The sequence below is a fragment of the Anser brachyrhynchus genome (assembly GCF_964034855.1).
Source record: "Anser brachyrhynchus genome assembly, chromosome: 8".
NCBI classification, from domain to species: domain Eukaryota; kingdom Metazoa; phylum Chordata; class Aves; order Anseriformes; family Anatidae; genus Anser; species Anser brachyrhynchus.
Genome location: NC_137702.1, coordinates 22,081,577 through 22,090,693, shown reverse-complemented (window position 1 = coordinate 22,090,693; position 9,117 = coordinate 22,081,577). Strand labels below are relative to the sequence as shown.

The following is a 9,117-nucleotide window of genomic DNA, read 5'->3' as shown; positions in this document are numbered from 1 at the left end:
GGCTTTGCTATTTGGTGCAACACCAGGGCATTCGGCAGGGGGAGGAGGGGAGGATTATCTCTGCCGCAAAGAAAACCGAGTCGCTCGGTGAGGGAAATCTCCTTGGAGGTCCGAGACGTGATGGGAAGGTCACCCCCGGTGCTCCAGACATCCCCTGGCACACAGTGAGGGACCCAGCTTTGGGCTGGGCAGTGCCCAGCAGGTGGGACACGCTGCTCCAGAGCCCCTGCTGCCCCCAGCCTGCTGCTAAGCCTGGTCGTAACCCATGAAATCCTCCTCTTTTTACTTTAGGTTTGGGCAAAACCAGCCCATTTCCTCCCACTGCAGCTCGTGACACGTACCATATGAAATTCAGCTCTTGAGCTGGTGGTTCGCCTGATGTTTGCTACAGCTAGCTGTAAATCGTGCCTGTGTCCTATAGGATCCCCTACGCACCATGCCTGTATCCTGTACCATGGTATCCTATAGGATCCCCTACACACCGTGCCTCTATCCCACCTCCCACGGGAGTCTGAGTGAGCAGGTATCAGGGACTGGACTTTCCCTGTCGAATGCCATAACCAGCCCTGGGCACCCAGCACCTGCCCTCTGCCCAGCTCCGCACCCACGGGCACCCGGCGCAGCGGTGTCGCTGCGTGCGTCTTTATTCCTCCTGCAACCACGTCGACCCAAAGCCTGTGTCTTCCCTTGCATCCGTGCTGGAGGTGTGCAGGGCCAGGAGGCGACCGGTGGTGCTGGTTAGCTGCGCACCACGCGTGCTTTTCAGCTGCTTCGCGTCCCGATGCAACTCGGTGGACTGAAGGAGAGGGGCAGATGCTGAGGAACAGACAATACAGGAGCAAAAGACCCAAAAACTGTTTCTAGAAGTACCACCTGGGTGCAGAGCCAGCACGGCCCAGCTGGCAGCCGACGCAGGGCAGCTGCCCCGGGACGTCCCGAGCCGCTCCGTGGCTTTCCTCACCCTGCACAAACAGTTTATGCAAGCAGCCCCGGGCTCGGCCTCTCCCTGGGGTGGAGCTCACCGCGGGGACATCGTGCCCTCGCCAGGCTCTTGCAGACATCTCCCAAAGACTGGCACAACCTAGCTCCTGCCCCGCAGTTTCTCCCGCTGCTGGGACAAGCAGCAGGATGCGAACCCGCTGCTGAGCACACAGAGCTCCTCCGGCTCCGGCTTCTGGTTCTCATCGGCTGCTGCGACCTGGAGAAACCGTGCGCGTGAGCAGGCAGCGTGGGACAAGTTGGCCACAAGTTGGCCACAGAGCCAAAAACCTGTATTTATGTCAGGGGTAGGCACCGGGACCTGATGCTCCCCATCCCAACCCCGCTGCGCTCTAAGCACAGCTCACGCTTTGCCTGCTGACACCCTCCTTGGCAAAATCACCCACAGGCAAGCCAGAAAACCCCAAACCGTGTTTACTTATTATTTTTCACCTTGCCATTATCCTCTGAATCTGAGGCACCTACGGAAAGCCACGGTTTGGGGGGCTCAGGCTGTAGCACAGCACACAGGGACACGATGGGGTGACCGTCCTCGCCACCCCGTGTGCTCGGTGCCCTGCCCAGCGCCGACACCGGCTGCTCCCGGGGCACTTTGGGGAGGGCTGGAGCCCCACCAGCAGCCACTATAAAACCACTTCCCGGCGCCTCGGCACGGCTTGATTTACAGCAGCCCAGCCTCCAGCAAACGCTGCAGCTGCTGCAAGCGAGGAGAGGAAAAACAGAGGAGCAGGGGGTGGAAAACAAGCAGGGGCTTTTCAGAAAAGATCTGGTTGGACCTCGGGAGGGTGAAGCCCTGCTTTCCTTGCTCTTATCCCCCCTCCTTCCTTTATCCTGCTCCTAAAAAAAATCTCCGATCTGCCTGTGATGAAAAACAAGGCTTCCTCGAAATATATATATTTTTTGCTGTTTATATTTTTTTTTTTCGGGAAACGACGCGTGTGCAAAAGCGGGGGCAGCCTCCGAGCTGAGCCCTGCGCCCCCCCCACCTCCGTCCCTGCAGAAAAACAAGCGGCTCGGGAGGAAGAAAGGGAGCAGGGAAGGAAAACATGCCGTTCCCTGCGACGCCGCCTTGGCAGCGCGCACATTGGCCAGGGCCTGGGGAAAAAAGGGAGCCCGCTTTGGTGTTACCGGGCAGATTTGGAGATTTTGGGGGGGATGGAGGGAGGGAGGGAGGGGGGGCCGGGACACCCGCGCGCCTGCGTCGCGAGTGGAGCGTGCACAGGGCTCGTTTTGTGGTGCTGGATTCCAGTTCGCCTCCGCCAGCGCGCTGGGACACGGCGTCAGCCGCTTTGTTTCTTCCCGTGCTGCCATTTGGGGGAGGCGATGGGGGGACGGGGATGGCGGCGGGGGGGGCGGGGGGGTCCTGCTCTCCCTCCAGGGTTGTTCTTCGCTGCGAGGTGCCCGGCTGAATGTCCCCATTGTCCCACGAGAGCTGCCGTGGGCACCCAGCCAGGGCAGGGGCTGCCCCCGGGGGGGCTCTGGGGGAGGGAGGGGAAATAGGAGGGGAAAAGGAGAGGGGGGAAAAAAAATAAAAGAGCGGGGTTTGGAAGCGGAAAATGTCACCGTGCAGAAAGGGGATTGAAAGGGAGGGGAAAAGCACGACCAACCCCTTTGTCTGCTACACTTTGGTATCAAAAATGGCATTTTTCTAGGGGAAGAGGAAAAAGTCCCCCTGCTGCTGCCCCAAAATTTCATCCCCAAAGCTGGGTCTGCCTTGATGCCCGCGTGGATGGCAGCGGCCGGGGAAGCCGGGGTCTGGCACTGGGGCAGCGTGCCCTGCTGGACATCCGCACTGGGGTCCCGTGCTGTCCTCCTCCCTGCCACGTCCACAGGCAGCAGAGGGACAGGAGGACACGTGGTGCTGTGCGTGGCACGATCCACCCCAAATCCACCCGCCAGCTGCTCACCTGTCCTGTGGGGCCGGCTGAAGCCACGAGCCTTGGTTCGTCCCGGTGCCATCTCCTCCTTCAGCAGTGCATGCTGAGAATGTCCTAGGATTTTACACCCCAAATTACACCCCAAAACAGGGAAGGGAAACTGAAGTGGCAGCAGGAAATGATTGATTTTATTCTTCTACGTGCAAAACCCCACTGATTTCTCTAGGCCAGAGACCAAGCAGAAAGGACAACCCTCTCCCCACTCACGGTGCCTGATGTCCGCCCCATCCTGCTGCACGAGGGCTGGCTCCGGGCACCGCCGGTCAATGTCTGTGTCGTGCTGGAGGAACTGCGCAGGAGTCCAGGCCTGGATCATGAAAACGAGAGGGGCTTTCACCCCTAAAAGTTACTTTAACAGCCTGAGTTTTCAGAAAATATATTTTGAAGCAACGTTTGGAGCAACCCCGATGCCGTGTTGATGGGTAACACGGGATGGTGAGACCCTGGTGTTGGCCTCTGAGTGACAAGCTGTGGGGCTGGCACCCATTCAGCTGCTGTTATTTCTTAATTCTGCTTGCTCGTTAGCATGCAGGCCAGAAAATCCATCACTGTCCTGAGCAGCGGGAACAAACAGGCCCAGGGGCTGGCTACTGTGGAAGCCAGCGGGGTGACACGGGACCCCGTCCTGCTTCCAGCTTCCCCGGGGGTGATGTCTGCGTGAGTTTTGTTGGGGAATTTTGTTGCTGAATTTTCCCAGGGGAGCAGACACCCGCTCCAAGCAGCACCTGCAGCTCACGTCCACCATGTCACGGGCAAGTGCACGGAGGGAACATTCACCTGGGGGTATCCCCATCCCTGCAGGTGCCCAAGGCCAAACCAAATGGGACTTTGGGGGCTGGAACTAGGTGGTCTTAAGGTGCCTCAGACCCAAACCGGCCTGTGATTCTGTGACCCCCACCAGCCCCGTACTTCACTCACCCTGCAGGGCCACTGCGAGTCCTCCCTGGCCACCAAGCACAGTGAGGCACTGTCCTGGCGGCCCTGGAAGGGGAGGCAGGGAAGGTGACGGCAGCCTGGAAGACATGGCCCCGGGCATCTCTGCAAGCCAAGCAAAGTCCAAGACAAAGGGATTTTGAGAGCCGTGCTCATTAGAGAAGAGGGCGAGGTGTTTTTCCCTTGAGTGTGATGTGAGCTTCTATTCACGGTTCCTCATTAGGACTCAAATGACCTGTGGACCTGTCCCAACTGTCCCTTGGCAGTATCTGTGCTCCTATCAGCTTGCAAATGTCCACTGGGCAGGTCACCCAAGGGAAAAGAAAAGAGAAAAAAGCACACAATTAAAAACCAGGCCCTGCCTTGTCTTCAGCCCCAGCTCAGGGATGCTCTGCTGGGGTGACCCAAGACATGACCCAGGCCTTCTGCCCTCCTCCTGTTCACTCCACAGTCCGGCCATGGCCAATACCCAGGGATTTTAATTAAAACCTCTTTCCAGCCACAGTGGTGGGTGTTTTGTCCATTAATTGCAGAACGGAGGACTGTCCAGTTGGCTGGTGCACCCTTCCCAAGCCCAGAGCTGGGAACACCAGCACCAAGCACAAGGACGGTCTTTCAGAGCAAGGACACGTACAGAGTGAGAGGTGAACGCTCATCACCATCATTAGGAGGAAAAAAGAACATTTTCTTCTGCTTGGTAGGGGTGGAAACCAGGCTCAGAGCCTGCTGCTGCCGAGCTGGAGAGCTACGGTGGGGAAGGACAACCAGCAACCAGGTCAGTTGGTTGGCCATGCGCTCACTCCAGCCCCACGTTTCCTGGGGGCAGGAAGATCTGTAGGAGGACGAAGACCATCTGAAGGATGATCATCTGGAGGGTGATCTTCTGGGAGAAGGTCTGTACCCGCTGCTCCAGCAGAGGTCTTGGCGGGGCTTGCCCTGAAGGTTTTGATGTCAATGGAGAAACCTTGTAACGAGAGTCCCCTAAAAGTGTATCCGCCTTTCATATGATGGCACTCAGGCAGTGGCTCACAGTCACTGCGAGATCCGTGGGTAGTCCAAGGCTCTTCTCTGCCACCTCCAGACAACGTCAAGTCCTATCTTATTGTATGTTCTTGCTCCTCAAGCTCAAAGACTTGTTTTACACCACTGAGCTCTGTATCACTGTCATTGCTCCCACCCTCCAGGTCATCCAATTCCCTCTAAAAACCCACCATAGCTCTTACAGCTTTTCCTGAAGGAGAACACTTTGGCTTCCCCAGCGCAGCCCAACCGTCCCCAGCAAGGATGGGCATCCTCTGCCTACGGAGAGCTGCTCTGGTGGCGGAGATGGAAGGAATCCTTCCAGCTGTGGCATTCCTCTCTCTGAAAACAACCCGAGGCACGCACGTGGTACACGTGTGTGCCTCACTAACACGGTTATGTAGCACCCAGCTCCTGCAACCCACAGCAGCGTGCCAACCCCCCGCACCACCCTGGCCAGGAGAGCACAGCATCGTCCACCTGGGCTGGACACCACCCGGCTGCCAAACCCGCTTTCCTCAAGCCATCCCCTAAATACGCTGCTTATAATTACCTGCAAGCCTAATTGCACCCTTTCCTCATGGAGGAGTGAGCTCGGAGATGCTGCTCCCACAGAGCAGTGGAGATTTGGCAGTGTGCTAGGAAGCTACTGGTAATTATCGAGATATTTTTATAACCTGTAGTGAGCCTTAACAGCAAGAGAGTGGGTCTAGGCATGCAAAAGCTGTTTTGTGTATCCAAAGCGTGCTGCTCGTGCCCCTCGCTATGAGACATTGCTAGCACCATTCACTTGGTGGATGCAAGAAAATCCCAGCTCCCGCCTGCGTGCCCTGCGAGGGCAGTGGTGTGACCGTGGCACAAATTCACATCTGGGCTCGTGGGTTTGTTTGCTTGGCTTTGTCTACAGGGAGTAGCACAGAAAAACAACACATTCTTTGGTTACACCACTGAAGTGTCACCTTGAAGATTTAGACAACCCCTCCTCTCCATTTCTAAGCATGGCACACGCTTCAGGAAGCCCTCTCTCTTTTTTTTTTGCCCTGAAATCATCACCAGCGTTCCCCTGGAAAACAATACCAGCATATTTGTAATTGAAGGATGTTGACCCGAGGGCAGAAACATGCTGGTAGGGAAACCGTTTTCACTTTCAAACGCCATGGCTTTGCTGTTTGGAAACTCTCTATTTCATGTTCCCATTCCCAGCCAATTCACATTTTTGCTTCAATCTCTGCAGCCTCGGCCAGGCGCTGCTATGCGGGCTTGTTGTTGGTGTGTCATGGAGAGCAACGCATACCTAAGGGAAGGAGTCAACGCGTGCTGGAGACGGGCCTGGCCGAGCTCCCTTTCCCCCCTCCCCGCTCCAAACGTCCCCCAGCTTTGGAAAAGTTTGCCTCCAACTCTGAACTCGGTTGGCCCCACTGCTATAAATAGACGGAACAAAACCTCCCGGGCCAAATGCCCTGAGTGTTTAGAAAGCTTTGATCCCGCGCTGCTTTTGAGTGCTTGATCCCTTCCTGCTAACGCAGCTTGTGACCATATTGCGCCTCAAAGCGGGGTGAAGGGGGGGGCTGAGCCGCCAGACCCCCGGCACGCTCCCGCATCCTTTGCTGCATCCCCGTGGTTTGGCGTCCTGTGGTCACCACCCCGCTCCCCGCAGGGACACCCCTGCCCAGGTGGGGACAAGCACGGGGACAGCCAGCAAACCTCCTCCTTGCTGCCGGCCGTGGGGTTTTCCTTCTGCCCCCCCTTTTCCCGCGGGTGCAGGGTGCTCAGCCCCCCATGGGTGTGCCTGCCTCTTGTGCCTTGGCACTGCTCGCCTTGGCCAGGGATGGAAGTGGGAAGAAGACACAAACATGGGCGGGGGAGGGGGGGGAACAGAAAAAGGGCTGCTCTTGCAGTATTTCCAACCCATCAAGCCCAGGGTGGGAATCCTATGAGAAAGCCGGCTCTCGCCAGCCCCAGGCTGAGAGGTTTGGATAAGCAGCCCTGGGGTTTGGCTCCCCACACCGAGATCCCGATGGGCCTGGAGGAGCTCGGTACCCGCAGGAGCAGCACCTGCTGCTGCCTGCAGCCTGGGCACGGTGCTCCACAACCCCTCATGTCCTTTCCCTGCCCCACACCAGCACAGCCAGAGCCCCCCGTGCCCCCCAGCCCTTGTACAGCTCCATCAGAGGCTCAGCTCCATCCACGGGCTCCTTCTTCCCATTTCCAGGCAAAAAGAGACCCCAAAAGCCACCCCAGCCCAGCTTTTTGTCAGGCAGCACCTGCCCTTCCTACCTCTGCATTTCCAAGGGGTTTTTATGGGCAGGGCGTGCAGCCCCCAGGTCACGGCAAGGAAAACAGCTTCCAGAGCAGAAAACCTCTTCCTTTGGGGGGCAGAAGTCAGCGGTGCCACTGCACGGGGTGCTGCAAGGAGCACGGCAGGGCTGGGCAGGGCGCTGGGGAGAGCGCGCCCACAGCATCCTGCGGAGAGGACAGGCAGGACAGAGTGTGGCATCAAAACACCTTCCCATCCCGCTGATTTAGCAGCGATAGCGTTTCCCACCAGCTTTGCTGCTGCCCTGCGCTCAGCCAGTGCTTTTCCCCTACCCAGTGACTTCAAGGTAGCTACAGGAGCCTTTGGTTCATACCCCTCTTGAAAGGAAGCTCTCAGAAGTGTTTGGAAGTGCAGCAGCGAGTGTTTGCTCCCTGCCTTCTCACCTTGCCCTGCACAAGGCTGCGGTGGTGCAATCGTGGCTCTGTGGAAACGCAGGGGAGCTGGCACAGGCTCAGGCTGGCGGGGGCCCAGCCCCACAGCTGCGTCCCTGGGGAGCCGGATTAGCTAATACTGCGTTGGGAAAGGGCTGAGGTCAGCCCCATCACCCTCTGTCACTGACAGGCATCTCGCATGGGGACAAGGGAGCCTGGAAACCACTCCTTAGGGGGAATTGCAAATAAAGCGGCACGGCTTTCCGAGAGCAGTGGCACCCCGTGCAGGGAGCTCGTTGCAGAGGGGGGCGGCGTTCATTCCCTCCTCGCTCTGCTGCACCCCATGGCACATACGATGGGGCTCGGTCCCCCTGGGGCATGGTGAAACCCTTTGCAGTGGGCACCCAACCTGGTCGGCATCTGCACGGTGCCTGGGCTTACCGCGGGAGCACCCGTCCTCAGCTCTCCGAGGATGCTGGCCTGGTTGTCTAATCCCTGCCCATGCTTTCTGGGGTGCTTCACCCCCCTTTTTCCTGCTGGCTCCTCACCCTTGGACAACCCTCATCCATCCATCCACGGTGCCAGCATCCAGAAACCCCCCGGAGGAGCCGAGCGCGGCCCCATCACCACCGTGCACCCCGGGGGGCTGGCAGGGCACTACCTCGGAGGCGAGCGCTGGCTCGGGGCTTTGTTTTGTGTCCTGTTTACCCCGCCAAGAGGAACAGAGGAGTTCAGTGTGCAGGAATCTCGCGCCCTCGCCCCGCTCCCCCGCCACACGAAAGCTGCTGAGCAAACAGGAGGACGCAGAGCCGCTCGCGCCCCGCTGGCACCCGCTGGCTTTCGGTGCGGCCGGCCCCGCTGCCAGCTCTTGCATAAGCAGCCGGCTCAGCTCGGCACTGTTCTCGGGGCTCTTTTCTTCTTTTCTTGCAAACCAAGCAGCATCCCACTCCGCCAGCCAAGAAAGCCCCCTCTCCTGCCTCACTGTGAGCCCGTTGAGGTTATTTTCCCCTTGATAGACAGCCTCTCCCCAGGCTAAGTTCAGCTGGTCGTGCCCATTAGTGATGCTGGGATCCCACAACACCACAAGCCACCACCGTGCCACCCCACAGGCCACCACCGTGCCACCCCACAGGCCACCCCACCATCCGTCAAGGCCCAGCGCTGAGGCGGCTGCCTTCTCCTGACGGAAAAAAAGAGATGCTTCAGCCCAAAAAGTATCTCCATAACATCAGACCTCACCTCTTCTCTCCGCCTTGCACCCAGAGAGCTGCAGGAGCAGTCACAAGAGGCTGGGCACCAGTGCCACCAAGGCAAACCGTCCCCACAGGGGACCAGCTTCAGTGTCCAAGAGAAGGCAAAGCCAAGGGGCTTGGGATCAGGGAAGCACTGAGCATCCACTCCCGCATGTTGGACGCAGGGTCTGGGTCCCATGGGGGCCAGGGTCACCACCAGAGCATCTCTGCAGGGGCATCTCGATGCAGTCCCCTCCCTGCCATCCTCCACCCTACAGAAGGGTTCTTGCGCCCTACACTTTTTACCC

At 58.5% G+C, this 9,117-nt stretch overlaps 1 protein-coding gene across 8 annotated transcripts in view; it reads right to left on the bottom strand.

Annotated features, from left to right (window-relative positions):
- Nucleotides 1–3,047: 3,047 nt before the first annotated feature.
- Nucleotides 3,048–9,117, bottom strand: part of LOC308198836 (uncharacterized protein) — a 29,177-nt gene continuing 23,107 nt past the window's right edge. For 4 of the 8 annotated variants that reach the window (XM_080601999.1, XM_080601992.1, XM_080601994.1 and 1 more), the window contains one exon: nt 3,048–7,352. The gene's annotated coding sequence lies outside the window, so the exon portion shown is untranslated. The remainder of the gene's footprint in view (nt 7,353–9,117) is intronic. The other 4 variants (XM_080601995.1, XM_080601996.1, XM_080601997.1 and 1 more) reach the window with 4 other exon arrangements.